Below are 6,754 nucleotides of genomic sequence, written 5' to 3' on the forward strand. Positions count from 1 at the left end.
GCACAGATCATCAAACGCTACGCTTTGCCTAGTAATAAGTCCCGGGATCCGATTATAGTTATTACATTTTGTTTATAGTTTAGTTGTCCGCTCATTACCATCTTATCTCATAAGTCATTCATCCATCCCATTCACTTATACTTCTTGGGAAACTGGTCCCATTATCCCCAGTCGGAACCACTATTCCAAACGGAAAAGGAGCTGCATTAAGGTCCGGACCGGGTGGTATCCCCTTTGTTGTGGCAGCGATTTTCGAGGCCTCAACACATCTTTAGTTAACAAATTAAATAATGGTGCTGAAATTCTAGTGAAATTCTCAATAAATCATTGATAATATCTTATGTGCCCTAAAAAACTTATCACCTCTTTTTGCGAACTAGGAATAGGGATACGCAAGATTACCTCGATTTTTGCTGGATCAACTTGAATTCCTTCTAATGACACATGATGGCCTAGAACAATTCCCTTAGTTTGCATCATCTTACATTTATCGCTACTAAGGGCTAGATCAACTTATTGACAACAAATCAATACCTTCTCTAGATTTGCCAAAGCTTGTGAAAAGTCATCTCCATAAACTATGAAGTCATCCATATAGACCTCCACACAGTCATGGATCAAATTATAAAAAATGGAAAGTACAACTCTCTGAAAAGTGGCGGGGGCGTTATAAAGACCAAAGGGGAGGACTCTATATGCATAAGTACCCCAAGGGCATGTAAAGGTAGTCTTCTCCTGGTCTTCTTCGGCTATTTGTATTTGATTATAACCATTGTACCCATCTAGAAAAGAAAAATATTTCTTACCTGAAAGTGTGTCGAGGACTTGATCAATAAAGGGCAGTGGAAAGTAGTCACACAATGTGGCCTTGTTTAATTCTCTATAGTCAACACAGATACGCCACTTGCTGTTTTTCTTTGGAACCACTACCAGAGGTGACACCCACCTACTGTCAGAAATGGGGTAAATGAAATATGTAGCCAAGAGTTTCTGAAGCTCATCTTTGACAATGTCTTTTAATGTTGGGTTCATACGCCTCTGTGGTTGTCGAACAGGTCTCATTTCTTCATTTGTATAGATATGGTTGATGTAGGTGTCTGTATGTATGTCCCTCATGTCCAAGTAATCCCAAGAGAAAGCTCCAGTTTTTTCGCGAATCATACTCATCAACTGTTTCTTCTGTTCTGCAGTCAATCTTGTACTGATATGTAAGATCTTTCCTTCAAAAATTTCTACAGGTTCTGTGGTGGGTTCATGGCTTTCCTCCATTGCTGCAAAAGAGGCAAAGACAGCTGGATGGTAGGTTTCTTGAAACTCATCACTAAACACATGTTGATAACCATTAAAAGAGATGGGATAATCGATACAAGAGTTATCAGCTAAAAACTGCTGCAAAACATGTTCGTCAGAATGCTCCTAGAGACCTCTAGACTGATCTAATGACAACAAAGGAAACATACAATCTTCGTCTCCATATGGGTTTTCGAGCCATAATGGTACTTCAGCAGCTATCTGGGCAGGGGGGGAAATAGATAGGGTTTGGTTGTGGGGACCATTAGAAATAATCATTTCTCCATTTCTACATCCTATGACGGCATTAGCAGTTTCCAACCATGGTCGTTCCAAAACGACGGGGTGTCCGATCTTAGAGGTTTTTGAAGAAATGACCATGAAGTCTATGGGATATTGCCAAGAGGCAATAATGACTACTATGTCCTCTAAGGTTCCCATTGGTTTGACGACGAATTTGTCTACCATTTCTAAAAGGATAGGGGTGGATTTCATTTATTACTACCCCTAGATCCACGAGGGTATTTAGCAGAAGTACTCTGTTTATCTCAATGGTGATAATGGGATTCCCAAGGTCATTGTATTTTGCAGGCAAATCATAAATCATAGTGGACATTTGGCTTATGATTTTGACATTCTGGTTCTTATGACCCTTAATCCCCAGTTTCTTAATGCATATATCTTTAACAATTTTTGTGTAAATGGGAATGTCTCTAATTGCTTGTAAAAGTGGGATTTTAATGTAGACATTTCTTAGTTCATTTTCCAAATCATATTCAATCGGGATCTCTTCTTTCTTTACAATCAGTCTTTTCGGATATGGTGGTTCATTCGATTCTTCTTTCTGTGGTTGTTGTTTTTTTTTCGTTTTGCAAATGGTTTTCGGATGATCTGGAGGGCACCTCCTCTTGGATAACAACAACTAATTTTCCTTTGTTAATTGTCCTTCCTGATCGTAATTGGATTTCATTCATAGTAATGGCAGTGATCATGTATGTAGGAAAATGCTGGATATCAATTTTTTGCCCAGGTTGAGGTAGCCTATTGCGACTTGGGTTAGGTATGGGTTGCGCAGGCAATAGTGTAGGTCAGGGTGGGTTCGAGGTAGCAGGTGACTGCGAAGATGAGGGGTTAGTAGGTGCAGGTAACAATTGATGCAAAGGAGGTGGTGGCAGTATGGGTTGTTGATACATGTTGGGGCTATACCCTTGCTGATAGGATTTCATGGTCGGATTATACGAGGTACTTTGCATATTTGGGTAAGGTGCATAGCATTGGGTCTGGGGTTGATAGGTGTTGGCATAGGGGTTTGTCCTCCAATTTTGGCTCCAGGCAATGTTTTGTAGTTGTAGAGTAGCCCAAGGAGGGTAAGATGCTGGGAAGGTCGACGACTGAGTTTGACCATAACCTTGGGAATTTGGATCTGGAAACACATTCTGATTCTGGCCTCTCTAGATGGGTCTTTTGGTGGCTTGAGATTGGTCAATGGCTTCGCATTCCCTTTGTAGATAGCCTGTAGTCCGGGAAGTGATGGGAATTTCTCGGTCGGGTGTTCTAGAGTGAAAATTCCATAAATATCAGTGGCATTTAAAGGACATTCCCTATCTACATGTTTGTGCCTACACTTGGAACAAAAGACTGCCATGGCTGCTCTTTCAGCCTCTTGTTTTTGTTTGATTTTCAGTGTCTAACTGGTCACTGATTGTGTTGAGTATATTAGTTTTAAAGTTTTCTAATAGGTTTCCTAGCTCGACTCTCGTAACAGCATTAGCCACAGTTTTCTTTTTCACATAGTCTCTAGAATTATCTTTAAGTTCGTGAAGCTTTTTGCCTACTTTAGCTTGGCTCCTAGAATAAGTATGATAGAGCGCGATTACTTCAACAAATGGCTTCTTGTAGATGTCCGCACCGCTAAGGAGGTTTAATGTTTCAATGTATTCATCCCTCAGCCCTTTTAGGAACACAATTCTGATAATCTTTTCGTCTAGGTTTGACCCACGAGATTTGTGAAAATTGTATAGGAATCGTTCAAGATACTCCTCCAGGTTTTCATCTTCTGTTTGTTTCATCCTAAGGATATCATTGATGTCCCTACTCTTACAAAAATCTTGATACTTTTTAAGGAACACTGATTTCATGTCATCCCATGAGTATATCGTGTGTTTCCCTAGACTCATGAACCATCTAAGGGCTGCATCTTTTAATTTAGCCGGAAACAATTCAAGTTTATGGGCATCCTCATAGTAATTATAATTGCGACATAAAATATTGAATTCAAAAAGAAATGCATTGAGGTCTTCAGATGATTTACCGTAGAATAACATGAGAGATGCCATCAGAATGTTTTTCATGTTGATGTCGCGAGTCACATCTAGGATAGGGAACCCGAAGGTAACTTCCTCTTCGTCTTCCTAGTTGTTTCCTCCAAAAATGTTAACATTGCATTGAGGGCCTTCTCCCTCCCCATGGTGTTCTTCGTTGTTTCTGTTCTCCTCATCTTGGTAATCCATATCTGCAATGGGCACCCGAAGGGATTTGCTGATTATGGTGTGAACAGGAGGTATTGGAACACAGTTGATGTTGGTTGACTGCTCGTCCACATTGTCTTTCAGGTCTACTGGTTCTTCTACCTCGATCCCTTCAGAGTTGTCAAAGACAACCTGTCGAATGGTCTTTTCTCCTTGATCTAAGAATTCTTGATCTGAAACCAAGTTGGTATCAACACTTCCTCCTTCTTGTCTCAGTCCTTCATATTGATTAGTAGCGATAAGAATGGGTATATTAACTGATCCAAAGGTTGCAGGAATTTTAGAATTGGAAATAAATCTACCCTTGCTATATTTAGGTCTACCTGTACTCCTACGCATAAAGATAAAGGAAATAGAAACTCAAGAACAAGCAGTGATCAGTCAGACTTTGGAGCAACCCCACAAAAGTGGATGTGTGGCTCTTCACTCACGTCTTACCGTACACTCTCTGCCCTCTGACAGTCCTGCAAGATCCTGAAACTCAAATAATAATAGTTACCTGAATAAGAAATTACAACTTCCCCGACAATGACGCCAAAATGTTGAGAGATTTAATAGGTGTATTAATTCTCCTGCATCTATATGTCAATCCGGGCTCATAAACACGAGTTGTATTGTGCTTTCTACATTCAGTTCTTGGTCAGAGCTTTAATGTTTCCTTTATAATGATTAGCTAAGTAATGGAACACACAAATGCTTGTAAACACACAACTCAAAAGGAAATCAATCCATCTTGCTAACACAGGCAGAATCAATAATCAAATTCAACTTAAAGACTTTGAAATCTCTATAAACTTAACCTATTATGTTCTTGAACTGAAATCTAGACTCAAATGAAGACTTAATTCTTTACCACATATTCCACTTTGACATACTATGAAAGCGAATTCCTAATTAAACAAACTCCGCACATCAACTCAACATTCGAAATCCAAACCCTAATTTCTGGTTTTTATAATTCACACTTGAAATAATTAGAAGATCTAATCTACTTGCAATGGTAATTCAATTTTAGACTAAGCAATCAATATTGCATTCAATAATTGTTCTTTGATTCAAACCCTAGAATGAGAAAGGCTTCACATTAATTCCAATGTCTTGACAACAAGTAAAAGATATGTATGCTAGGAGCTAATCTGAATGCTCTGTCTCATATACTCAACCAAGAAAATTGATATCTCACACTTAACTAATATACATACATATTACCTAATCTGTAATAACCTTAGGAACATGCTCAAATATCAAACCCTAATTCTATATTCAAGAATGAAAAGAAAATAAGGAAACTATGAATTGCTACCGAACACACAAAGCTGTACTTAAGAAGCTATCCTATAGTTGCATTTGACATGAATCAAGTCTCAAACTAAACTCAAGAAAATCTACTTAGGCTCTCTGAAAACCAATACTTGTCCTCTTAATGAAATAAATAGATCACACAGTTGATTGCAATCTTACTTCAAAATCTAATCAAACACACATTATACTGAGGCAAGATTGATGGAAATTATCTCAGGTTGGAAACTACGATTTCAACCAACAGTATCAGATTCTAGGTTACAGTACTGCACTCAAGCACTCAAAACAAAACAAAAGAAATCAAACTGTAAGCTGAATCACTCACTTGAACTTCCAAATGAATCTGCAAACTTTATCAAGAAGCTAAGAATCTATTGAGAAACAAAGTCTAGATCAAACTATGATAAGTTAAGCTATTATAATCAATCAATTTGGAAAGAAATACTCATATGGCACTCGCATTCATGAAAACATTTAAAGGAAAACCAATCGTTTTGGTGATGGAAAGAAATAGGCAATGCGATTCTATTCGAAATTAACTAGAACCCACTCAATGCATATTACCAATCCGGCTTCCTAATCCACACAACAAAACCCACACCATATCAATCCTTACTACTCAATGAATTATATCAACTTCGGCATTTGAGGGTTCGTTTTGCGTTTTCAACAGAGGGACCAACTCACTACAAGCATTCGATTTACAATGTGATTGAAACAAGTTTTATATGACCACAACAACACAGTCTGGACAATATAACTTGATGCTTTGGAGAATAGAGTATGACTCTTGTTTTAAAGGTAGGAGTGCCAATCTCTGGGATGCACACAAGAACCACGCATTCAAATTGCTAAAATGAAAGATCTGAAAACGCATATAATGGTCAGCACACTGAAATCGTTCCAAATTCAATAAAGACCTCCATGCAGCATACAAATGATTAAATTACAAACCAAAGACAAATGATAAGAAGCTATAACTAACAAATGACTATGTTCCTAAGAAATGATAAAGAGCTAATTCCATATGGTGGTGGGCCCGACCACACCTGGGAAGATTACTTACTTACAGAAAACGGAAAGCTTTAGCACAATTAATTCATGAACTCACAACAAACCATCCAACAAATCAATCTGAACTTAATACATGGCCATTATAATAGTCTTTCAATTAAAAATAATATGTTTGGAGATAACACTTCAAAGATACAAATGACAATATTCTCTTTTTCTCACTAACTTCCAAGTTATTACAGATCAACCTTTATAGGCATCGACTTCAGTTAAAAACAACCTAGACCATACATAGCAAATTTAACAACTTGGCTAAATCAATCTTCCAGATTAGATTGTTGGAATGACCTGTTCGATTTAGCATAACAAATCCTCAACTAACCCCAATATTGGTACCAACTAAGTTCAGTGAGGATAGTGAAGATCTTTATCATGGCAGAGATTGAACTTGTTCGATCACAGCTGTAGGTGGCTCGATCATCTAGAAGCATGCGGCCTATTCATCCTTTATATTGTTGAGTACCAATCCTGAAATGGTTGTTGAGTACAGAAATGGTGGAACATGGTTCATGGAAAAGCACTCTCCTAATCTCATCCTGCTCAGCTGCTACAATATTCAC

The sequence above is a fragment of the Pinus tabuliformis genome, chromosome 5_2 (genome assembly GCF_031772625.1).
Source record: "Pinus tabuliformis cultivar Carrire ecotype Pingquan chromosome 5_2, CPIR1, whole genome shotgun sequence".
NCBI classification, from domain to species: domain Eukaryota; kingdom Viridiplantae; phylum Streptophyta; class Pinopsida; order Pinales; family Pinaceae; genus Pinus; species Pinus tabuliformis.